We start from the raw sequence: 27,486 nt of genomic DNA, 5'->3' as shown, positions 1-27,486 counted from the left end.
GGAATAGCAGATTTTTCCCCTAAATCTGACTTGTTAAATTGACCAACCATTTTGCACAAAATAAATGGAGTCGAGGCATGGTTTGCCATTTTAAAACATATGCTCCTGCTTGACAAAGTTAGTTGAGGCAAACCTGTCAAATGCCAAAGCTGGAACATTAAAGTTTTAACAAAATGTCAGGAGAAATGGAATAACCGGGAAATGTAAGAAAATCTGTCACAAAGATTGCATTGTATGCTTCTTTCTGCCTAAGTTCGGATGACATATGGAAGTTTAAAAATATAACCTAATGAGGTGTCTTTTTGGTAAGAAGTTTATATAATCTAATTGCCACAAAGCTGTCACTGCTGGTTAATTTATTAGAGTAATAAAAAGACATGCTCTCAGAACTTCAGCACTGTGAGTTCTGCCCCACAACATTGGTGGCCCTGGAACTGTACGTGCTCTATTTTTGTCACTTATGGGAATCTTGAGAAGATGCACATGGTGAAATGTGGGGGACGATAGTCTTCGGGATTTTTCCGTGGTGTACAGATGTGGTTGCAGAAATTGAGTAGTGAGATTGGGGCAGTGCTCAGAAACCTCAAAGATGAGCCCAGATGTGACAGATAGAGAAGAGCGAAGTGGAACCTCGCATGAACATCCCCTGGCTGCTTGTTGAAAGGATTGGAGACCACCATATGTATTTTTTTAACTTTTAAATTTTGAAATCAATTTAAACTTACATGAGAGTTGTCAAAATAGAGCAGCTAGTTACTGTATATTCTTTAGTTAGCTTTCACTAATGATAATCTCTTCTATAGCTATGGTACATTTCTTAGAACTATAAAATTAACGTCAGTATGAGCGTAGTGATCAAATACTACTAGAAGAGGGGAAAAAGTGGGTGAGTAAGTTAATGGAAATGAATTTCCTGTTTATGAGGCTACCAGTCCAAATGAGGGGGCAAATGAGGGGGTTTTATTGGCATATAATTCACATATGATATACTTTGATAGTTTAATCTCATCAAGAAAAGTTATACAATCATCAAAAAATACATTTTAGAATATTTTCTTAATTTTTGATTGTTCATGGTTTTACTTATTTATTTATTTTAAAATAATTTTATTGGAAACCTCTACAACTCTTATCACAATCCATATATACATACATTGTGTCAAGCATACTTATAAATCTGTTGCCATCACCATTCTCAAAACATTTGCTTTCTACTTGAGCCCTTGATATCAACTCCTTACTTTTTAATGAATCATTTAATTGGGGACTCACAGTTCTTATAACAATTCATACCTCAATTGTATCAAGCACATTTGTTGCCATCATCATTTAAGAACATTTTCTTTCTACTTGAGCCCTTGGTATCAGTTCCTTTTTTTTTTCCCCTCCTTCTCCTACCTTTCCACCCTGGTGACCCCTTGATAATTGTAAATCATTATTATTTTCATATCTTGCACCATTCACTGTCTCATGTCACCCACATTTCTGTTGTTCATTCCCCTGGGGGGGGGTAGGGTGTTATAAACCAATCATTATGATTGGTCCTGGCTTTGTCCCCCTTCTCCTCATACTGTTCCCCAACCTTCATGATATCGCTAATTCCATTATTGTTCCAGAGGGTTTTATATCTGTCCTGGATTCCATGTGTCTAGAGCTCTTATCTCTACCAGCATACATGTTCCTGTCTAGCTGGATTTGTAAGTTAGACCTGGGATTATGCTCATGGAAAAGGGGGAGCATTAAATAACTAATAACTAGACATAACATAACTATAGGAATGGTGTGTGTTTAGTTGGTGTGATACTACACCCTCACTGGCTCAACCCATCCTTGTGACTCTTCTATGAGGGGATGTGCAATTGTCTACAGTTGTGTTTTCAGTCTCCACTCTGACCCCCCTCATTCATTCATGCCCACAAATAGGTAGTATGTACAATCAAAAAGTAAGATCCCAAATAAACTGCATATTCCACTGTTGAAATATGTTGATAGGAATAAATCAATTTTGGAATGCAACTTTAAATGGTTATTTAGAAAATATCAGCAAGCTTAATTTTAAAACCTATTTATGCCCTGGAATAATGTGCTTAGGAATTTTCTGCTGAATTTTTCTAACTATAAAAATTTGAATGGAAGGACATGTCATGTGTAGATTCTTTTGGTAGCTAATAAATTTAAAGGAGTGTATCTTGAAACAGAATTTTTCATTACCAAAAATTCATGTTTTGTTAAGAACACTGACCAGCAAGTTTGATCTAAGTGAAGTAAGAGCCACAGATTTTTAATTGTAAATAAGTGTATGCATAGAAGGAGGCTTTTACAAGTTCTTGAAAAAGTACCATTAAAGGACAATGACATTTATATAGGGACTTTCTGATGCTTGTTTGTATATAGCATGCTGTTGGGGTTAGGTGCGTGAAATCAACTCTGACTCATAGTGACTCTAGGTCCTTCATCCTCACAATTGTTATGCTTGACTTTGTTGTTGTAGCAATATGCCAGTCCTCTTCACTGAGGGCATTCCTCCTTTTCTCTGATCCTGCGCTTTAGCCAAGCATGACTTCATTTCCCGGGTGCTATCTCAGATATAGCCAGGGTGGCGGAGATCTACATCATCAGCCACTCCACATAAGAAAGGTGACGTAGAAAGTTCTCATCAAGAATGAGTGCCTTGGAAACCTAAGGGAAAGTACTAGTCTGCCCTATAGGGCCACTCTGAGTCAGAGCACACTCAATGGCAGTGCGTTTGGGTCCCCGGATCACATGCCCAATGTATATAAAGTAAGAGATGAGGTAAGCAGATGAGGTAGATAGATATAGAGCTATATATCAAAAACCTAAACCAGTTTCATCTAGCCTATATACCGTACTCATAGCAAACCCCTGTATGTAAGAGAGGACTGGTCTTTCTTTCTTGTGGTTTTCAATCCTATGAATTCATCTTTGGGTGTGTTTTACCTGTCAACCTTTTAGTTAGTTTTGAGTGCTTTATTATCTGAACCACTTAGAAGTATAGTAGTTGTAATATTTTCCTAGAAATAAGAAATACCCATTGAAATAAATGTCATTATTATGGTAAATATTTGCAAATATGCCATTTAATAATCCATATGCCACAGAATACACCCTGGTGGTGAATTAGTTACACATTGGGCTGCTAAAGACAAGGTCAGCAGTTCAAAACCACCAGTTACTGCTCAAGAGAAAGATAAGGTTTTCTACTCCTGTAAAGAGTCACAACTTTTGAAATCCCCTGGGTTAATTCTACCCTGTCTTTAAGTACCTATGAATCAGAATCGATTCCATGACAGTGAGGTTTTTTGTTTTGTTTTAATGTCATATATATGTATATATATGTAGAGACATACACACACTCATACAGACAAACCACTGATGTCAAAGAAGAAGAAACCAAAGATTTTTACTAACATCTGTGATATGCAGATGACACAAAAGTTTTAGTCTCTAACACTACAAAGACATGGACAAAATTTAAAAAGAAAAGCAAAAAAAACTCAAATCACTTATTCATGAATATCAAAGACTACAGCTTTCAATATATACTGTATGTCAACATAAAAAAACATATATCCTTACAACTGAAGCAATTAGCTACATCATTATGATCAAAGGAAAAATACTGAAATTGTTGAGAATTTCATTTTGTTCAGATTCCACTCTATCTGCCTGTAAGTAGCAGTCAGTAAATCAGTTAACAAATAATGTAGAATAATATGTAGCAAAATACCGCCGTATAATTTGAAAAAGCAAAGATTTCACTTTGAGGTCTACCACAGGCATGACTCAAGCTACGGTTTTTCCAGCACACGTAGGAGATGGACCGTGAGTAAAGAAGACCAAAGGAGAATCAGTACATTTGAACCACAGCTTTGAAAAGCATCTCGATTATAGCATGGACTACCCTAGAAGATATTTTGTCTAGTAAGCTCTCAACCCAAAGCAGAATCTCTGCCATTGAATCAGTGGTGACTCATAGCGACTTGCCCTGTGGTTTCCAAAAGTGTAACAGTTTATGGAAGTAGTAAGGCCAGCCGTTATCCATCAGAGCGGCCGGTGATTTAAAACTGCCCAACATGGATTACTGCCCAGTTTGTAACCACTACATCACCAGGACTGCTAGTAAAGTACAGTGTCAGTGAAAAGAGGAAGAAATCCAATGAGATGGATTGTCACAATGGCTGTAATAATTCCACCAGCATGAGAAACATGCAGATAATTCATCATTGAGCAGTGATTGATGTTGTTGGAGATAGATCCCTATGACATGAAATTGATGACACCACCTAAAAACACAGCAATATGTAATCATAGGCTAAAATAATAAAAAAGTGAAATATAAAATTTATCTTCTCTTTCTTGCTCCCCAAAGATAACCATCATTGACAATTTATGAACCTATGGAATCTGTTTTATGCATAAAATTTGTTGACATTGAGCCAATTCTGATTGATGTTGATCCCATGTAGAATTTCCATGTGGAATAAAGTAGAATTGCCTCATGTATTTTTGTTAGGTGGTAATCTTAATGGATGTGTGATATCAAATATTTCTTACTCTATACTACTACATGGGCTTGAACTACACACTGTTTTAGGCAAGTATTCAGAGAAAAAAATTACCACCTAAGGAACCCTCCTCTAGTTCTGTATATATTATGGAGATCCTTCAATGCTAGTACCAGTAGAGATTGCCATATTTTAAATTTATGACTGAGAAAGAGCAGCCTCTTTAAATAGAGTCAAATTTATCGACAGGAGTGAGGAGAGCTTTTGGCACTTTCATTTGCTAATCGGACACAACTAAAATTTAAGAAAATGAGCTGCAAACATGAATAAATAATCAGAAATCAGAATTTACAAAGGATAGATGTAGGAATATTGAAAGTTGTCAAAAAGTCTCTAACAAGACATGAACAAAGACATGGACAGAATTAGAGGATGTTGTGCTCAGCAATGCTAGTCAATCTTATAATGATAAATGTTCAATGACACCATTATTAAGAGAGAAAAAAGTTGTCAAATTTTAAATAGCATGCATGAGGATAAATGTCCCATATATTTGTGGGCTGAATTGGGCTGTATCGGCCATCTTGAATAGGACAAATACATGGCTTCCTGTGTCAAGAATGAATAGTTCAAAAGAGCAGTGTCAATTCTTCATTAAAAAAAGAACATTTCAAGTTTTGCTTTGATATAGAAGAGGTCTGAGATTGGATAATATGTATAGACCTATAAGGAAGCCATGTAAATACAATTAATTGGATTTATACACCAACTACTAAAGAAAGTTTTGAAAAATTGAAGAATTCTCTCAACATTTTTGTGTGAAATTGATCAAGCATGCAATCGAGATACATTAATAATTACTGGCAATTGAAATATGAAAATATGCAACAAATTGGAAGAATCAGTGGTTGGAACATATGATGTTCTTATTAATAGAAACAAAAAAGGAGACCATATGATACAATTTTGCAAGGCCAAATACTTCTTCATTGAAACTATCTTTTTCCAACAATATAAACTACAGTGAAACACATAGATTTTACCAGATGGGATTCACAGGAATCAAATTGATTAAATCTGTGGGTAAATATAATAGTGAAACACATTACCAGCCCAAACCAGGCTAGGGACCAACTGTGAAACTATTAGTCGTTTAGTTTGGAAGAACATAAAAACTAATTCAAAGGAACCAAAATTAGACCTTGAGCACAACACACTTGAATTTAGAGATCATTCCTAGAATAGATTTTATGAATTGAACATTACTGATTGAAGAACAGATAACTTGTGAGATGGCATAAAAAATCATATGAGGAATGCAACAGTTAATTAAAAAAAACAGGAAAGAAAAAGAGGCCAAACAGAACTCTGAAACTTGCTAAAAAAAATTGGTAAAAATGAAGAAGAAATAACTAGTCATAAAATTTCAATTGGTTACTGGAGAAGAGAAAATAAAACATTATGAAATAGCCAACTTCTAGAATTAAAAAACTGAAAGTGAAGTATATACTCACAATATCTAAAAGAGAAAGAATTGAAGATTATTTCAAGATTCAGGTTGTAATATTGAATTACTCTACCGATAAAGTATTGAACTATGCAGTAATCAAAAGAAAATGGATGGAATAAACCATTGCTTTACCATAAAGAATAAATTAACATTCAGCCTTGCCAAGAGCTATCATATTATCAAGAAACAATAGTACTGAAGGAAAAGTTTAAGCTACTTAAGATATTAACAAAAACCAAATCTCTAAGAAGAAAATATGAAATTCCTGTTGAATTATTTCAATGAACTGATGCAGCTCCATGATATCTCACTGGTATGTCAGGAAATTTGGAAGATCACTATCTGGTCAACCAACAGGAGACCAATATTTGTGCACATTTCCAAGAAAGGAAACTCAGGAACTATCAAATGATGACATTAATTCCATATGCAAATGAAGTTTGACTGAAGATATATCAATGGATGAAGATATAGCAATGAATGCAGCAATATATTGACAGGGAGCTGTCAGAAATTAAAGATGTTTAATAAAAGCACATTAAAGGCTGGACACCATCATGTCGGATGGATCTTGGCTGAAAGTAGAGTGTATCAGTGTGTTTAATTATGTTTAATTTAAATGTGTTTAATATGAAGGAATCTGACCTTGTAGATCATTACAAAACATGGATAACATTGACAAATTTGGTAATTCCAGAACACTTCATTATAGTTGTGTGGAACCTGTTCACAAATCAAGAGGCAATCATTTAAACAATAAAAGAGATTTTAAATAAGGAAAGGTGTGTGTCTCAAGTTTTTATCTAGTCTGTATGCTCTTCAAATAATCTAAGACGCTGGAATATGTAAAAAAAGAACAAAGCATTAGGATTGCAGAACATTCATTACGAAGCCAAGGGTTCTTGAAGCACATATTGATGAAGATCAAAGACTACAGTCTGTAGCAGCGGTTCTCAACCTGTGGGTCATGACCCCTTTGGGGGTTGAAAGACCCTTTCACAGGGGTAGCCTGATTCATAACAGTAGCAAAATTACAGTTATGAAGTAGCAACAAAAATAACTTTATGGTTGGGGTGTCACCACAACATGATGAACTGTATTAAAGGGTCTCGGTGTTAGGAAGGTTGAGGACCATTGGTCTACAGTAAGGATTTCAATTCAATGTCAAGATAACGTAAAACAAAAATCTTCACAACTAGATCAGTAGACACCATCATGATAAATAGAGAAAAGGTTAGCATTGCCAAAGATTTCATTTTCTTTGATCCACAATCACACTCATGGAGGCAGCAGTCAAGAAATCAAATGACATGAAATTTGAGAAATTTGCTGCACAAGATCTCTTAAAGTATTAAGATCAAAGATGTCACTTTAAGGACTAAGGTGCATCTGATCAAAATCATATTTTCAATCACACTGATGCATATGCTAGTTGGACAATGAATGAGGAAACTCAGAGAAGAGTTAATTCATGTTAAATCATGGTGTTGGTGAAGAATTCAGAGAGTGTAATGGAGTACCAGAACAACCAAATCCACTCTGACAGAGTACAGCCAGAATGCTACTTGGAAGAGAGACTAGGGACAGTTTATCTCAGGTACTTTGGACATGTTATCAGAAGAAAAATAAATCGTGCTTGCTAAAGCAGAGGAGCAGTGAAAACGAGGAAGCCCATCAAGAACTTGGATTGACAGCATTGCTCAAGCCTAATAATTGAGAGGGTGGTAGAGGACAGGGCGATGCTCTGTGCTCCATGCACAGGATGGCTGTGACGTGAAGCTCCCTGGAGAGTAACTACCATCACTGTAACCACACTGTAACTAACATCACTGTGAATTACTTAATCATCCAGGTAGTGACAAACTTTTAGATTTTCTCCAGGTTTTTACTGTAACATACAATGGAGCAATCAACACAGATTACAATCTGCAATATGCCTCTTAATCTCCTATTTTTTCAGATTAATAAAGCTGCACTTATTGGTTGAACGACTATTTTGCATTGAAATTTTAGTTTTAAAATATTCCATGCTGTTAACTCTACCTCACTTCAGCTCCCTATGTGTTGAAGAAGAGTTGTACTGCAAACATTTTTCAGTGGCTAATGTTTCTAGTCGTTCCTTCCAAGACACCTAGAAATGGACTCAAACCACTAACCTTTCTGTAAACAACCAAGTGTATTTTCACCTTGTAGGGAATTCAAAGTTTTGATGCTTTTGTTGTTGTTATCAGGTGTTGTTCAGTCGTTCTGGCTCACCATGACTTATGCGCAACAGAAAGACACACTGTCTGGTTTTGTGCTGTCCTCACAATTGCTGGTATGTTTGATCTGTCTCATAGAGGGTCTTTCTCCTTTTCCTGCCCCTTAACCTGACCCAGCATGATGTCTTTCTCTAGGGACTGGTCTCTCTGACAACAGGTTCAAGATAAACAACTAGACTGTTTTTGTTATGAAAGCTGTACATGGAATAGGAAGACTAGAGAACTAACTATATTAATTGCAAATTCAAAAAAATGTATGTTTATCAATAGTTTATACTTTGTTTACTTTTTTGCTAATATAATAGATAGAACCTGGTCTTCTCAAATTAACTTATATCCCTTATTAGTGAATATTAGATAAATCTGTGATATTTTATCTTATTTACTTTGCCACTATATTTTTTCTTCTTTTAAAAACCCTTCTATTTATCAGGAGAATAATAGTCTTTTCACTACTGTATATGTTAAAAAGATTATACAACCAGGCCATCATTTGTATTTTACTTCCATTTGGTTTGTTGTGACTTTAATCATAGAGAAGTGTTTACTTTAAAATTTTTGTTAGTATGGTCTATTTTTATATTATGGTCTATTTTCAAGTCTCCCCCCTTTATTTGTAAATTTTGTGATTCTTCATAATAATCGCATATATTTAAAATATATATTGGTATGACCCAATATTTCCATAACTAAAGGAGGACTCCAAATGCTGGTCACCATCTCCCACAAGGTATAAGACCTGTGTACACTTGACCAGAGGATTCGAAAGAGTTGACATTTCAAATTTAGCAAAAGTGTAGTGTATCAGGGGAGCCAAGTTAATTTCAGAATCAGCTTCTGGACCATCTTTAGTGTTGAAATAATTGAATAACATTGCATTTTATTTATATAGCTACCATAGAATTAAAATAATCAGAGTCAAGACCCATATACCATTTCAAGTTGGGAGGGTTTTTTTTTGTTTGTTTGTATTTTTCCCCCACTACCACAAATTATGCAGTTAGTTTTCCCACATTTGGGGAAAACGCAGGGGTCAGCACATCCGGAGTGCAATGGACAAGCCTCTCCCTGGGAAAACCACCTTCGTGATCATGGTATCTCCCCTGCCAGGTAAGTATTCAAGTTGGGAGGTTTTATGGGGCAGATCATGTTACAATTTAAAATATTTGCAGATATTATAGACTTAAATAAATCTATGAGTGCCATTTAGGTTAATTGTAAATATAAGATCTATGAAAATAATTATTGGATATAGTTCATCAGAGAACAATTTTCTGAAGTTTTTAGAGGCAAATTTAGCAGAGTAATTTGGGACTAGAGAACAGCAGAAAAGAAATGTTGTGAGTTGAGAATGCTCAAGGAAGGCCTTGTTAAAATCCCAACGCAACATCAGCTGCATATGATAGATAGATAGATAGATAGATAGATAGATAGATAGATAGATAGATAGATAGATAATGTCATTATGTTGTTTCTCAAACATCATTCCTTCATAGACAACAGAGCTAAGAGTTGCCTGATCCTACATCGTCTCACAATCGTGTGGCAATCCAGGCCACTGAGGGTCTTCTGTACCCTTGATCCTCTGCTCCGCCAAACAGCAGTCTTCTTCCAGTGACTTGTTTCTTTTCACTAAATGCCTTCAACATCATTCTAGTGTTATCCATAAGGTGACCACTGGCTCATTTAAAAGTGGATTGCCAGGTCTTTGTTCCTAGCCTGTCTTAATGTGAAAGCTCGCTGAAGCCTGCTCACCATGTGTGAACCTGCTGGCATTTGAAACACCAGCAGCATGGCTTCCACCATCAGAGCAGCACACAGCCGCCACAGGATGGCCAACTGAGAGGTGATAGGAAGAGATGAAAACAGTTTCATAGCTAATTCCATGACTGCATTGTTAAAAAATGCTTGATTCACCTCAGTGAATCTTGAGAATAAAGTGGTTTAAACATGAATGTTCTAAGTTCCTGCCTGAGGAAATGGAAATCCCAAGAAGGTAAAGAGCTAACCTAAAGTGTCTGCAGGTGGATGTGAGACAGGTAGTTTGGGCAGTGGCACTTTAGTTGAAGGCCTGCACATTCAACCAAGGGCTATTAGTAACTAAAACTGTCTGTGTGTATAATAATGAACCTTTCTGTAGGGTTTCATGTTATTTAAGATAATTTCACAATTTTCATCATGTTGAATTATCTCAGCCATCTGCTAAATTCCCGAAAGCTAACTGTTACTGTTTGCATCCTGGTTACAGGCTGGGTACTTAAGGAACCGACATTTTCAAAGAGTTGCCAAAGGCAACACAGCATTCAGTGCCAGAGTGCAGAACACAGCACAGATCTTTGGATGCGTTTGAGGGTGATACGTCCACTCTCTCCCTCCCAACAAAAGTACAGAGCCTCTTTTGAGTGACAAATTTAATATTCAACAATTTTAATATACCGATAGCTATCCATATGAAAGTGGCTGTATAATTTAAGTGAAATATTTACACAATCAATTCAGGCTTACCTACTCCCTTGTTAAGTTCCCTGCCCTTTTTATTGTAGGATATGTAGAAGGGGCAATAAGGCACAAGAGACAAAATTCTATATTTTTAAGAATATGGGCATAATTGTATGTGGATTTCTGAGGCTATAGCTCTTTATCGGAGGAGCCTGCCTCATCTTTCTTCCTCAGAATAACTGGTAGATCTGAACGGCTGACCTTGGCGTGAGCAGCCCAACATGTAACCCACCTGCCACTAGGGCAGTCCCCAGGGAATGCTAGCGATAGATGTCGGGCCATGGCATGTCACCCCATCAGACTCAACTGGAAAGCACTCATAAAGGACAACACATAGACCTTGGACTATTTATAGGGCTTTGGTTGTTGTTGTAGTTGTTGTAGCTATTGTTTTATTTTCTATTGTTGCTACATTGTACTCGGGCTTGTGTTGGTGCATACTGTTCTCACTCCATGTCTACCTGGAAGGAATAGGCAGGATAAATAAGCCAGAAGAGAGAACAGCAGGATGACAGTTCCAGGGGGAAGTGGGAGAGGCAGAGGCGAGGGAAAGGAAGTGGAGGTTAACAAACCCAGGGACAACGGAACAACAAGTGATCTAAAATCAATGGCAAGGAGGGTGTAGGAGGTTTGGCAGGGTTGTATCAAGGGCAATGTAACCGAGAGGAATTGCTGAAACCCAACTGAAGGCTGAACATGATAGTGGGACAAGAGGAAAGTATAAAGAAATAGAGGAAAGAACTAGGAGGCAAAGGGTATTCATAGAGATTTAAATACAGGCATATACAGATGTAAATATATTTATATATGATGAGGAGGTTGACTGCTTTCTGGTGACCACATGGATGGCAGAACAGAACTGCATTCCATGGAATTTCCAGTGGGTGATATTTTGGATCATTTGGTAGATAACCAGGCCTTCTTTCTTATTGGGTACACCTTTATGGATTTGAGCTACCAACCTTTCAGTTAGCAGCTGAGGAAATTCACTGTTTGCAGCACCCATGGACTCTAAGATCAATTTCTCCACCTCTCAATGTGTCACCTAATTTCCCCTCCCCACAGAGAGAAACAAACAAACAAACAACCTTGAAATACTGAGAGAAATGTAGGATGAATATTTGAAGCAAACAATGGCAACATGGTTTCTCTTTGTCAGAGACAGCATTCTCCCTATGAGCCTCTCCAACACCCAGAAATAAGTAAAAATATAAGTTTCCTTGAAGAGAACTTACTGGAAAAAAGGCTGTGAAATATTTTTTCCGTAAGGACTTTTTAAAAAAGGGAAAGATGGATGCAGCAGGATTCCGTGTGAACATGTGCAGCGCACAGACGCTTGTCCAATACTTACAGCTGGAGTTGAGAGGAGTACTCATCCCAGTGCATGTGATGGGGCTTCTTCGTTTAAGAAAGTACGATGAATCGGAGCTCAGCACTTGTAGAAGAGCTCAGTAGTGGAAGGGTATGTGAAGGGGAAACAGGCGAGTTGCCATTTTTAGAATAAAGCACAACTCAGAGTTTGAAAGAGGAATCACAGGAAACACAAAGCTCTGTAGCTCCATCTCCTTCTTATACCGTAAAAGTCTGTGCTTGCAAAGCTCTGTAGCTCCACCCCTTTCTTATACCGTAAGAGTCTGTGCTTCAAAAGGCAGTCCATTTTCTAAGTCCCAGAACGTGGATCCTCGGTAGAAGGTAAGGCAAGTTATAAACTGTGAGGAAAAGGCTATATCTTTCTGCATCATCTAGTGCAAAGCATGCTTTATCAAAATAATTAGAAAGATATTTCTTGTTGAAAATATTCCTTCATCATTCAGCTTTGAAAATTTTCCCAAGTAATGATAATTATCCCAAGAGCCAACTTTACAATCCAGATAAGCATTCATTGAGAGCTAAGATAAACTCTAATCAATGTCAAAACCCATAATGTATCTTATTATGCATGTGAGGACATTAATAGATATTTATACATGAGGTGACATTAGTAATTAAGTGCTAGATAAATGCATGGATGGAATCATGTAGGGAGTTGGCACAGTTACCAAGAAAGAAGTGGGGGCAAACCCTCCATTCTCGTTAGAAACTCTTACACCATAGTCGAACAGAGATGTCTGTTCCATCTTCTTTCATACCCAATGAGTACACACAAATAACAGATGGAAAATCCAGGGTGCCATCGACTTTCTAGACAAATTAAAGAAAACAAAACAGTAAATGAAATATATTTCTAAGAATAAATTCTTAATTTTGCTTCTTTTTTGTTGTGATTAAGGTTAGTTTCACAGTGGGCTTTTCAATTTAATGTACCATCTATCTATTTAGAGGTCAAATTCACAACATACCTTTCCAGGGAAATGATCCATGATTTTGGAAAAAAGTGATTTTTTTTTCAAAATCAGCAAGCCTCCTCCCCTTCAAATCATCTCCTAAGGAAAAAAATATGCACACAAATATATATTGCAGGTAACTTCAGGGTTTTGGGTGAGCCCATGAAGTCTCTCAAGTACTCCGTGTAAAGAAACTAGATTATCATGAGGGAATTTTGACAATAGATTTGATGTTATTAGATATTCTGTTGTTATTAGGTGAGTTGGTATCTAATAACCATTGAGTTGGTCCCCAATCATAGGTTATCATGTAGAACAGAATGAAACACTTCTCAGTCCTGCTCCATCCTCACAAAAGTTCCTATGCTTGAGACCACTGGTAGAGCCTCCGTGTCAATCCATTTTGTCCAGACCCTTTGCCTTATTCAAGGTCCCTCTACTTAACCAAGTGTGATGTCCTTCCCAGGTGCTGGTCTGTCTTGAAAACACATCCAAAGTAAGCGAGACAAAGCCTCACTATCAATGCCCTTCTGGAGCATCCTTATTGTACTTCTTCCGTGACAGATATTTTGGTCTTTTGTCAATCTAGGCTACTTTCGATATTCTTCAGCAGCATAACCTTGTTCTGACTGCACAACCGCCTCTTGATTCATGTACAGGTTTTGCATGAGCACAAAATAGTTTTCTGGATTCGCATTCTTCTCAGCACCATTCAGGTTTTTATGGTTACAGAGTTGAATGTCTTAGTGTAGTCAATAAAAGAGAAGTAAAAAAAATATTTTCTGATAGTCTCTGCCTTCAGCCAATCCATCTGACATCAGCAATGATATCTCTTATTCCACGCTCACTTCCGAATATGGCCTGAACCACTGGCAGCACTGTGTCAATATACTGCTGTAATGTTTGAGGAATGATTGAGCATCAGCCACAATTTGCCTGCATGTGATATGAATGATATTGTTCTGTAGTTGGACCATTCTCTTGGGTCTCTTTCTTTGGAATGGGCAGGCACATGACTCTCCTTCCATCTTTTGATCAAACTGTTATCATCCAAATTTCCTGGCACAGGCTAGTGAGTCCTTCCAGCACTTCAGCAGTTCCTTGAAACATTTCTGCTGCTATTCCATCAGTTCCTTGAGTCTTGTTTTATCTTAATGCTTTCAGTGCAACTTGAACACTTTCCTTCAATACCATTGGTTCTCATTCATATGCTGCCTCCTGCAATGGTGGAATATCAAGTAGTTCTTTGGGGTACAGTAACTGTATATTCTTTCTATCCTTTTTGATGCTTTCTACATCATATAATATTTTGTCCACAGTCTTTCAATATTTCTACTTCAGGCTTGATTTTTTCCTTGAACTCTGTATAGAACAAACCCAGTGATAATTGTATGTGCATAAGAAAGAGCTTTATATCAGGAAGTAATTATATATCAAGACTGCATCACATACTAGTCCAAGTCAAGCCCATGAGTCCAATATTTGTCCAGGAATCACTCTTCAAACTCACATAGCCTCATGTATCTGCATCACCTCAAATTCAAGATCACAAGTCAGTAACTGTAGAGCCATGTGGGTCCAAGGTCAAGGTCAGTTAAACATGTCAGGGCCCTGGCAGTTCTTATGGTCAGTGTCAGAGTTCCAGCAGGCAGGAAGACAAAGTGGAAGAGAGATAGAGGGGCACAAGGGTCCTCCTTATCTGGAGGCCACACACCCAAGAAGGTATCATCTTTCTGTTACTTGATTGACAGGCTGAATTCCACCCTTTCATTTTCACACATCTTTAAGTATTTCATTTAAAAATATGTTGAATGTGTTTTTGGTTTTCTAACTCTAGGTCTTTTCACAGCTTATTGTAATATTTTACTTTGTCCCTTTGGCATTTTCTGATCAGCTCATTGATTGCATAATTTCTTCCATTTGCCTTGCTAACATATATTTAAGAGAATATCCCAGAGTCTCTTATGATATCCACTTTGAACTCTTCTTTCTGCTGTGCCTTTTCCTTTACTTCATGAATGATAACGAGGTCATCGCACCGCTCTTCCAGGTCTTCTGTGATGACTATCCAGTGCAGCAAGTCTGCTCTTCCAATGTTCTTGATATTCAGGTGGGATAGACTCAATATCATATTTTTGGCTCTGATGAATTTGTTTTTAATTTTCTCCAGTTTCAATTTGAACTTCCATATGAGCAATTGGTGGTCTGTTCACAGATAAATGAGTATCTCATTTTAGCTACTGATATTGAGTTTTCTAATGTGTCTTCCCACAGATGTAGTCAATTTTATTTCTGTGTATTCCATCTGAAGAAGTCTACATGCATATCGCTGTTTAGGAGGTTGAAAAGGTTTAAGTTATGAATAAGTCAGACTTTTAACATGAGCTCTCTAGATTTGTTTCTGTCTCCAACACTGTACTTTGAACTACTGTTCCTTCCTCTTTGTTTTCAACATCGGCATTCCAATGGGTCATCATTGTCAAGGCCACTTGGTTGCATGTTTGGTATTATAAGCATTGAAAGACTTCTTCATCGTTTGATTTAATGGTTGGTGAATAAACTTGAATTATAGTTGTATTGATTGGATTTCCCTGAATGGGGATGGATATCATCCTATCAGACAGCATTTACTTCTAAATAGATTTTGAAATGTTCTTTGTGACAATAATGCAGTGCCACTCTTCTTGATTGTGTTGTTCTCAGGACAGCAAACCATATGTGTGTGTGTAAATATATATTCAGAATGGCAAATAGCGGTCCATTTCATCACACTAATGCTAATTCCTAGGACATCAATCTATCAATCTTTATGCATTCAGTTTACTTTTGATGAATTCCAGTTTTCCTTGTTTGTACTTTCATACTTTGCACCATCCAGGTTCTGTTTATGAGTTGATCTTCCATATGTTTCCCCTCATTTTGTGCCATTCCCCATCAGCAGTGAAGCTCCCCAAGGCAAACTTCACTCCAGTTCAGTCATTATAGTTATTTCTACTTTGATAGGCAGCTACCCCTCAAACATAATTTGAATGTCTTCTGACCTAAGGGACACATCTTCTGGCACTGTCTCAGACATTATTCTATTCATATGGCCTTCATCTGACCATGTTTCAATGGTATTCAGAAGGTTTTCAGCAGCTAATTCTTCCAAATTGGGCAGCCCTTTCCTTCTTTGTTATTTGTTGTTAGTATGTGACCCCTTGCCCAGAACTGTTCACTTTGGTGACCCTGTGGATATTTGAAATAGCAGTGGCATTCTTTCTAGCATCATGACAACTCACAAGTCACATAATGCAACACACTAATAGAAAATTTCTGTATGTCATTAAATGATAATTACTAATTTTATCACATGTTTAAATGAAATGCTATTATTCCTGGGGATTCCTCCAAAATAAGCTATAGCACAGGAAGCAAAGAGGATGCACTTAGCATCGTTGAGAACAGAGTTTTCGGTTGATGGAAATCTTGTAGCGTCTATACGGCCAATATTTGGCTCTTGAGCACTTCAGTCTGCCTGGTGCCACTCAAGAAGTATCTTGCTGTATTTACTTTTAAGTAATTTAAAATTCAATGGTTCCACGTGGCAAGTGGCAGCTATACTGGAGAACAACAATATAGACACACCTGGCTATGAAGGCATAATATAGAGTACTGATGAGGAATATCTCATCTATATGTTTGAGCAGGCGCAGAAAGTAACCTCAGTTGATAGATAAAAGGAGCGGAGAAAAAATAAGTCTTTTAAAACTTGTTCTTTTGATGTCTGTCCAGAGTCCTGTTGTGGATGAGCAGCAAGCCTTTTTGGATTTGAGGCAGCCTATTTTCAGATGGAGCTGCCAAGAAACGAGCCTGTGTTAGTGTATGGCAGGACTGAAAGCTCCAAGTGTCCACAGAATTGCTAGAGACAAATGGAAGCCTAGCTTGCAAATGTCAGTAATAGTCTTGTGTGATCAGATTGGATGCTGGGCATGGTACAGTGACTGGGAATTGAGCCATTAAACTACCACTTTAATTGTCCATGAGAGATAAATATGAAATGTCACCTAAGCTTATTCAAATTTTTGAAGACCAGTGATGTGACTAAGTTTACGGAGTAGCAGCAGGGAATGGGGTCAAAGTAAACAGGAGCATGTGAATTAGAGTGAAATCTGAAGGTGTCTTTGCCCAGTTAAGAAAGAGAAATGAGTTAGAATAAGTGATATTCTTCTTCAAAGAAATTTTGAGTGCACAATTTTCACTTAGAGAATTAAGGACAATGTCTCAAAACTCAGTCCCTCAGACTCACTGCCATTGCAATTTTTCATGCTGGCTTCAGAGGACTGCTCTCTTTTGTGGTGGAAGATGCTTGACCATATAACCTAGACACTCTCCCCACAAAGCTCACTTCTCTTTTCTTTCTTCTCTCCTGTGTTTTTGCTCTTGTATTTGAGCCTATTGTTGCAGCCTTGATAACAATCCATCTATCTGAGAGTCTTACTCCTAATCACTGACAAGACTCATGTTTACTTTGTACGATAAAGTAGAATGGCTCCTTTTGGATTATGAGGCCTTTCATCCCTAAGAAAGCAGAACATCTCATTTTTCTCCTTGGAGCAGCGGGGTTATTAGAACTGCCCATCTTGAGGAGAGCAACCCATGCCAAACCCAATACACTCTCAGGGCTCCTTCAAATGCCCAGAGTGAAATTAAGGGCATAAAATTGCAAATATGATAAGTAGTGAGTGGGACCTAAATGAATTTGCACAACACAAAGGTAAGGAGACTTTACTTCTGTAGCCATTTAACTAAATGTGTATGTAACCAAATAATGTTGAGGAGGTTTCTGACGAAAAGGTTTCTTAAGCCATAATAAAATACTCTGCGGATTTTCAGTATGGCTACTAAAGGCTGTGCTGTTTCTTGGGATGGAAGAGAGCTAAGCCATATCACCTTGGCACTCTCCCCCTTAAGGCCTCTCTTTCTCCCCTGTTCTTAGTCTGTTCTGTGAGAGCCTCATCTTGCAGCCCTCCAGTTTTCCAAGCACCATGATGTTCTTCTCCGTGAACTGACCTTTTCGGAAGATATCGCCTCAAGACATGTGAGCTTGTCTGACCACCCTCACCTACAAGGTGCATGCTGGCTGCACTTCCTCAAGAACAACGTTGTTTGTTCTTCTGGCAATATAGGGTCCTCTCGTTATTCCTTGCCGACACCACAATTCAAATACACCAGTTCTACTCCTTAGTGATACCCAGCCTTCACACACACATGAGATGACTGAAAATGCCATGACTTGGGTCAGACACACCTTAGTTTTCAAAATGTCATCTTTGCTCTCTAATACTTTAAAGAGGTCTTGTGCCCAATGTAAATATACTTTGTTTTCCTAAATGCTGCTTCCACAAGTGTTGATTGTGGGTCCAATAAAATGAAATTCTTGACTACTTCAGGTGTTTCTCCATTTAGCATAATGTTGTCTATTGGCTCAGGTTTAAGGAATTTTTGATTATTACGATGAGTTGTGATATATACTTTTGATCTTCCTCAGCAGCTGTTCAAGTGCTTTTAGCTTTCAACAAGCAAGATGGCTCACTTACAAACCTCAAGTCGTTAACAATTCTTCCTCCAATCCTGATGCTGTATTAATTTTCAAATAGTTCCCTTTCCAATTAAGTACACTGATTGAATGAGTTTAGTGAAAGGATAAAACTTTAAAACATACTTTCTGATTTAAAAGCATGCCACATCTCCTTTTTTTTGGTATGGATAACAGCTTCTTTGTCCGTGAATATTCTCCGTATGTGCAAAATTAAGAGTTCTGTAATTCCCATTCTTCTCAATGTTATTCATCATTTGTAATGAGACACACAGTCAAATATCTTTGTATAGCTAATTAAACATGATCTTAGTTTAAGGTAAGGTCCACGTGATATCAGTGATGATATCTAGCCCTTAGTGACTTTTGTGAATCAACTTTATTTTCTCGCAGATCCATATCAATGTACTGCTGCAATCATTTTGAAAGATCTTCAGCTAAATTTTGTTGCATGTGATGTTGATGGTATTGTTCAATAATTTCCACTTTTTGTGGGGTTACCCTAATTTCAAAGGGCAAAAATATGAATCTCTTTCATATGGTTGTCCATATAGCTCTCTTGAAAATTCTTCATATCGACTAGTAAGTGCTTCCAGCTCTGTGTTAGTTTGTTGGAACATTTCAGTTGGCATATGTCAGTTCCTGGAGCCTTGTTTTTAACTTAGACAATCAGAGCACAGTGAACTCTTTTCTTTAATACCATCAGTTCCCGATCAAATGTCACCTCTTAAAAAGGTTGAACATCGACAGATTCTCTTTGGGGCAGTGACTTTGGATTTCTTCCACTCCCTTGGTGACTCCTCCATCAGTCAACATTTTACCCCGAGAACACTAATCTTACAAGTTTTCTTCAGTTCTTTTCACTTGAAACATCATGCGCATGTTCTTCCCCTGTGGTTTCCTCATTCTCACTGTCTGTACATTTCATTGCAGGACTTTGTCTTCTTGGTCAGCATTCTGATTTTTTTTGTTCAAGTGTCCTAATCCATTCCATCTCCCATTGTTTTCAGCATCCTGTGTTCAAGTGCAATTGTAGTTTCAGGCTCTTGTGTTCAAGTGGAAGTGAGTTTGAGAGACTCTTCTCTTTATACCAATTTTATTGGCATATAACTCACATAGCACACAATTCAATAGTTTAGTCGTAATAAGAAGAATTATAAAATCACCACCACAATCAGTTTTAGAACATTTTCTTCATATGTCCACCCATGGTTATTAGATCCCCATTTATCCCAAACTCCCCTGATATGGCCCCAAGGAGCATTAATCCAATCACTTTCTCTATAGATCTGCCTATTGTGAATTTCATATAGAGAAAATAATTATTTTTAACTAACAAGAATTGTGAAAGAGAGGGAGTATAGAGTGGGGACCCAAAGCCCAAATGTAGGCAACTGGACATCCCCTTACAGAAGGGCCTCAGGGAGGAGATGAGCCAGTCAGGGTGGAGTATAGCAACGATGAAGCATACAACTTTCCTCTAGTTCCTAAATGCTTCCTCCCCTCCCCACTATCATGATGCCAATTCTACCTTACACATCCAGCTAGACCAGAGGATGTGCACTGGTACAGATAGGAACTGGAAAAACAGGGAATCCAGGGCAAATGATCCCTTCAGGACCAGTGGTGAGAGTGGCAATACCAGGAGGGTGGGGTGACAAGGGGGAACTGATTACAGGGATCTTCATATAACCTCCTCCCTGGGGGACAGACAACCAAAAAGTGGGTGAAGGGAGACGTCAGACAGTGTAAGATATGACAAAATAACAATTTAAAAATTATTAAGTGTTCATGGGGGGAGGGAGAAAATGAGGAGCTGATACCAAGAGCTTAAGTGGAGAGCAAATGTTTTGAGGATGATGAGGGTAATGAATGTTCAAATGTACTTTATGCAATGGATGGATGTATGGATTATGATAAGAGTTATATGAGTCCCCAATAAAATGATTTAAAAAAAGAATAACAACGTAAAACAGATAAAAACTTCAATAGGAAAAGTAAACAGAAAACACGTAAGCCAGAACAAATTTAAAATGAATCAGCAGGGAGATCAAATGAGCAGGTGTTAAATTTTGACCTAATTGCTTGTGCACTGATCCACTTACAAATGCTCCGTACATGACAGCACTGATTCACACCCACTTTGGTCATTCTTTCATTTCTAGCTATGTTTTTCTGTCCCAGCAGGAATAAGCTTTCTATTGTATTACTTTTTTGTAAAACATTTTATTGGGGGTTGTTACAGCTCTTTTAACAATACATACATCAACTGTATCAAGCACATTTTTACATATATTGCCATCACCATTTTCTAAATTTTTTTCTACTTAAGTCTTTGGTTTCAGGTCCTCCTTTTTCCCTCTCTCTCCCACCCTCCCCCCTTTGTGACCGCTTGATAAATTAGAAATGATTATTATTTTCACACGAGCTTTGAGGGCGACATGCTGGCATGCAGCGACAGACTGTACAGAGCGGTCTATGAGCTGGCTCCATCCCAGCTACATCGGCCCCTCCCCAGAAGAATGCACTAGAGAGGACAACACTGAATACATAGTCATGGGAGAGTGACGGGTCTGCCCAGACCACATGGGAGCAAACAGAGAGAGAGAGAGACAGAGACAGAGAACCGCACCCAGCTCACCATGTTCCGAGGCAAACACTCCTCTCTGAGCAGCCAAGGAAGAGAAGATGATTGGGTCCGGGCCCACTGTGAGATAAGATGTCCCTTCTCTGACCCGCAGTGCTGCAGGGGCCAGCACAGGAGATACAGTATGGGAACTGTGCCCAGTCTGACACAGACGCATACATACACACTCACCAGAGCAAAACACGAAGGGAGTGCAACAGCTCAGCAAGGGGAGCAAAGCAACGAAGTCCCCAAGGAAAATTGAAAATAGACTTCAGACTCAGAGCACAGGGATTAGCACCTCATTGTATTCAATAGGAAAACTACAATGAGGTCAGCAAACAGACCTGAAACTCTTTATAGCCCCTGCCCCCCTTCTTCTACTTTTTTTCTTGTCTATGTATATAAGATAGGGAAGATCAACAATCTTGACCAGAACACAGTGGGACCTATGGTTCTGTGGGTACAGGGGTAAGAGGGAAGTCAGGAAAAGGGAGGGGGCAGCCAACAAACACAGGGACAAGGGAAAAACAAGGGATCTAAAGTCCGTGGTGAGGAAGGTGTAGATGGCCTGATGAAGTTTGAACAAGTGAAATGTAGCTGGGAGGAATTATTGAAAGCTGAATGAAGGTTGAACATGATATTGGAACAGGAGGAAAGTAAAAGAATAAAGAGGAAAGAACTAGGAAGCAAAAGACATTTATAGAGGTATAAATACATGCATGTATATATGTAAACATATTATATAACAATAAGGCTATAGGTCTATATTTTAGGTAGCAGATGGCTATTGGGCATCTACTTGGCATTCTGTGATGCTCACCTTCCCAACGTGATCACTGAAGTAAAAATGGGTGCATAATCAAATATGGTGAAGAAACTGATGGTGCACAGCTATTAGAAGATATAGTGTCTGGGGGTCTTAAAGCTTGAAGCTAAACAATGACTATACAGCAGGGAAGCAACAAAGCCCAATGGGAGAAGCACACCAACCTGTGTGATCATGCAGTATCAACAAAATCATTTGCTTTGCTTTTCCATTTGGATGATCTGATTTTTGTTCATTAATTTTCAGTGTGTCGAAACTGTTTTTGTGTTCTTATCTAAATTTGCGTTAGGCATGCTCAAGGTCAAACTTCCACAAATGTAGTTGCTTGATTGATGTTTACTCCATCTGGTGAGTTCCACCTGTGATCGCCAACTTCATGTTTATGACAAAGGCTTTGTTTTCAACTCCTGATCCTCCTCTTTGTTTCCAAATGTTACATTGCAAGCACTGTTAATTATCACCACATCTCAATTGCATGTTGGATCAATTTCAGACTCAAGATTTCAGCAGAATTCTTTTAATTGCTTCATGTCAGGAGCTGGCATTGCGAAATTGGAATGTTAGCTGTATTTATTCTTCTTTCTCGTTTGCAAGTTTATTTTTAGAATTCTATTGCAGGCAGCATTATAGTTCTAAATTGATCTTGAAATGTTTTTTTGACTCTAAATGTGATGTCATTGCTCTTCAAGTTGTCATTTGTAAACTATATGATTGACTCAAAAATGTCCAATATACATCCATGTAGCTGACCATTGCCTAGGATATCAATCTTCATGCATTCTATTTCATTTTTGCATACTAATAATTATTCTGGGCTGATACTTTGTACATTCGACATTCCTTCGTAATGAATATTTCAACTATTTCTTCTCATTTTGAGCCATACGCCAGCAAATGAAGGCACTGAAAGCCATGCTCTATCCACCTCGTGAGGGTGGGCTTTGCTGTGAGGAGGCAGCTGCTCCTGTGACCTTTTTGAGTTCAGCCAACGTGAGGGCTCAGCTTCCAGCACGATACCAGCAGATGTTCTGCTGCTGTTCACATGGCTTTAAATTGATAATCCCTCAGAAGTGAACAATCTAATCTTTCTTCTAAGACTATCTTAGACTGGAAACCCCACTGAGAACTGCTCACCATGAGTGGCACTGCTGCTAGTTAAATAACATAAGGTGACATAGCTTCTAGCCTTAAAGCAATACACAGCGATAACTGTAAAATAATGAGGGATGAATGATGGGTGTATTGAATATATATGCTGTTCCTTACTTATGTACAAGAAAATTAGATTACAGGAGGCTGTTGCAATAACACTTGACTGGTGAAATGAAAATATAAAAAGGAAACTTACCATACTTAAATATAATCACTAATTTTAGTAGTATTAATGGATTCATACTTTTGAAGCCATGCTGTAAACCCACTAGTATTCTGGGAGTTTGTAAACAGTGTCTCAGTTAGTCCACATATGCCAGATTTAAGAAGTTGACATTATTACTCTGATTTTACAAATATGGAAATGAAGGTTTATCTTTGGGTCTAAAGTTAATCTTTGGCCCTAAAATGCAACACTAATAGACAATAGAGCAATAGATACAGGATTTGAACCTGAATTTGCCTACTCTAAAGAAACTCTGATAGTACAGCACTTAAAGTATTCAACTGCAAAGGGAAAAAAAGAAAATCATTGCTATGAACCCACCGAACATACAGGTTTATGGGAAAAAATGTGGCAGTATATTTCCACACTTAGTTATAACTTATAAAAACCTATGCCACAAGTTTAGGCCACTATACATCAGAATTGACAGCAATGTACATGATTTGGTTGCCTTTTTAATCTCATGCCATTGCCATGTCAGCATATTGCCTATTTCATCTTTCTTGGCAGCTCCTATTGAAAATACTGTGGACTGCGTGTAGAACATCCCGAATGCTCATTCAAGGCAAGGATGACAAGACTTTTTCTCATGTAATTTGAACCAGTTTTTCAGAAGGAAGTAGTTTCTGGAGAAGGATACTGTACTGGGTAAAACAGAGGGGTGGTGAAAGAGAGGGAGACCCTCTACAACAGAGATTGACCCAGTGGCTGGTACAATTGGCTTAACCATGAAAACAATTGGACGAATGGTGCAGGACTGATGGTGTCTCATTCTGTTGTACACAGTCTCTGTGAGCCGAACTGACTCGACAGCACCCAGCAACAACACAAAGTAGTATTGAGCCTCCCTCCTGACACCTCTACAAGTGGCAGAGGACATGGACCTCTTTAGAACAGTGTCCTGACTACATACTTTCCCTCTTCAGAATAAAGTCCACTGCTTCTCATGTGGATATAACTTCATTCCAATAACTCAACCAACCAACCGTGTCAGAATGCATCTACATTGCTGCACATAAAAAGTGGATTCTTTATCAAGTCGCTGGTAGAACTCTTTCCTTTGCCCCCATCCCCATGCCCTAGGGACTGTTCTTGCTATATGTGAAGTGGAGAACACACATTTCTTTTTTATCATTATGTATACAAACATACATGTGATGATGATGCTTATTTCATGCTTCTTCTTCTGATAGCTTCCATTTTTTGAACACTTAATATGTTCAAGGATGTATACATAGTGTTTTGCATAGTTACAGTAATCCAAACAGTTGGTAATCTGATCTCTATTGGGAAAGTGTTGAAATGGAAACTCTTTTAAGTACTTTGGTCAAGTTCACACATACTGCTAAAAGCAAATGTGAGATTTGAACCCAGTATTGGCTGGTTCCAAAGATTAAAAGGGATTACGTGTCACAAGGGTTGAAAATCCCACTGAATACATTCATCTTCCAGCATTGCTTCTTGTTCTGACGTTTTGTGATAGGTTCTGAGAAATCAACTAAAATTTTCTTGATTTTAGGGCCAGTGGCATATTTATATCTTTCCTTCCACCTCAGTCCCACACTTGTATTCAATACAGCTTATTATTTTTTCCTCTGTAAAACCTAGAGAAAAGTAATTTTTGATGCATCGCATTCTTCTTCAGTCCCATTCTACAATCTGATTTGGGGTTCGTGTCATCCTAATTGTGTGTTTTTTCCCCATGTTGACAGCCCTGCCATTGCCACACTCCAACCTTACTCAAAGCTCGACTGAGCTCAGCTTTAGAAACTCTTCATTTTGATTATCCAAAGTCAGACTGTTTCTTCACAGAGGCAGTTCCCGTCACGAAGAGAGGGTTGATGACTCAGCACTGCTCTTGGAAGTCTGCAGAGGAGACGAATCCCCCACAGTCCCAGGGCAGCAGCTCCTTTCTCCACTGCTGGAGTGAGTTAGTGATTGGCAGCTGCAAAGGCAATTGGGGACAGAGTGGTTCAATTGGGTTCCAAATAGAGATTTATAGGACATCTGAGCGTGCTATTGAGAAAAAAGAAATAAAGGACTGGAAAGTGCAGTATTTTGATAAGTTACAGCAAAGGTGATCATGCTGTTCATAAAGTGATACAGTTGCTTTTCAGTTCATATTCTCAGCAGAAAAGTAATTTTCTCAAGAGTAGCATTCTGCCAAACTCACTGCCATTGAGTTGATCCTGACTCATAGCACCTCGTAGGAGCTATGGAATAAGACAAATCTGATCCCAGTAATGATAGATTCTATTTTAGAGGGCAGTGTTTGTTAATGAGCGCTCCTTGGATAACTTCAATCAAACTGGCTTGAAATACTTGGTTAAAATATAAACTATACTCCAGCTTAAGTTAAAAAAAAAGATGTGCTAATGCATTTGTAAAGGAATGCCATGAGATACAGTCTGTGAAGCTAGCAGGTGTGAACAGTTCAGTAACATTGTAGTTAATCACACTCTCCGACTCTTTGTGTTCTTTTTGGACATTATCTCCTTGGACTTGGACTTTCTCCCTATGTGTTCATCACATTTGCTCTCTAGAAGGAATTCAACCACCTCTTCTCACACTGTGACACAAACCGCAAACAATGGTCTTCACTGTTGTCTCCCAGGAACAGCATTTACATTTTAATATGTGCACACTCTAAGCTCCATTTCAACCAGAGGAGTAAAACTCTAATTGTGCAATTTGAATTGAGTCAGAGAAAGGAGATGACTAGAAGGGTGGACAGGGAAGTCTTATTTTAACCAATCCTAGAAACCGCGCATGTAAAGCTGGTCTACCATGGTCAGAATAGTGTGGATTCGTTACCCAAAGTACTTTAGTACCTGCCAGAAGAGGCGCAGCGGAGTAAAATTTTAGGATATATTATTTGAAATGTCCTAATAGAGAGCATGCTGCTGGTTTGCTTTGCTGTGACTGCTGTGTGTGCATATTTTTCATTGTTATTGTTTGTGGATTGGTAGGTGGAGTATTTGAAATGCTCATAAACATAGTACATTTCCAGGGAATAAAAATACAACATTCTGATAATTTGGGGAATTCAAACGCATGACAAAAGCCAGCCTTAATAATTGTTCTTGGACCATTTAAAATATGTCTTTGAAGTTCATTAAAATCTCCACAGTGTGGAAATGTGGCCTGCGTTGTCCACTTTTGGTTTGTTTGCTTTTGTTTTGGCGCTATAGCTTCAACAGTTGCCTGATATTGCTTAGGCAACTCTCATGGATTTAGATTTTAAAGGACTCTTCATAGCAACAATTCTTGGAGGCCTTCTTTCTCTGTTTAAGTCATTCTATGTAGTTCCAGCACCTGGTTCAGTACTGCAGAGACCCATAGACAGCCTTGGTACATGTTTATGGAAAGGCTGACTGGATACAAATGATGCTAAGGTACTGTATACCAGATAATAAGACACAGTGACTTAGTGAACATTAGTGAGAATTAAGATACCCAATTTCTAATTCACTTGAGTCACTACTTCTCAGGGTTTGCCTTCCTTTAAAATGAGCTGCTTTGATAGCTCACCTGTGACCTGTGTGGGTACACTCCTCTGCACCTCGGGTTCAAGGTCCTATGAGGCTCTTCTGCTTGAATGAAACTATAACAGATCCCATTAATAGCTCCCCTGATACTTCGAAATTCAAAGATGTGCTTTTCAAATGCATTGCACATTTTGCTACCGAGACTTCAGGGTTTGTGTTATTTTCCCACTAATTACTGCATCTTTAAAATCAAAACAAAGACATTTTTCTTATACCGTGTCATAAAGTATAGCAAAGAGGATTTAGCTTTGAAAAAACATCTGCTGCTCAGTCTCAGTACTTTTCACATGTAATTTTTTACATGCACATCATGGTGCATAACTCTAATTGCTATTAGCTTTTAGTGAAAATATGTGTTTGTCTCAGAGCTATGGAATACCGGTGGCTTCATTCCTAATATATCTTTC

General features: G+C 38.1%; 1 protein-coding gene and 1 pseudogene across 3 annotated transcripts in view; one reads left to right on the top strand and one right to left on the bottom strand.

Annotated features, from left to right (window-relative positions):
• Nucleotides 1–27,486, top strand: part of GABRB2 (gamma-aminobutyric acid type A receptor subunit beta2) — a 272,105-nt gene that overhangs the window by 151,956 nt on the left and 92,663 nt on the right. The window lies entirely within an intron of this gene.
• Nucleotides 9,243–9,415, bottom strand: LOC142441734 (U1 spliceosomal RNA; annotated as a pseudogene).

The sequence above is a fragment of the Tenrec ecaudatus genome, chromosome 2 (assembly GCF_050624435.1).
Source record: "Tenrec ecaudatus isolate mTenEca1 chromosome 2, mTenEca1.hap1, whole genome shotgun sequence".
Lineage (NCBI taxonomy): Eukaryota > Metazoa > Chordata > Mammalia > Afrosoricida > Tenrecidae > Tenrec > Tenrec ecaudatus.
Note: the sequence above shows the minus strand (reverse complement) of the source record. Positions and strands in the feature narration are given on the sequence as shown.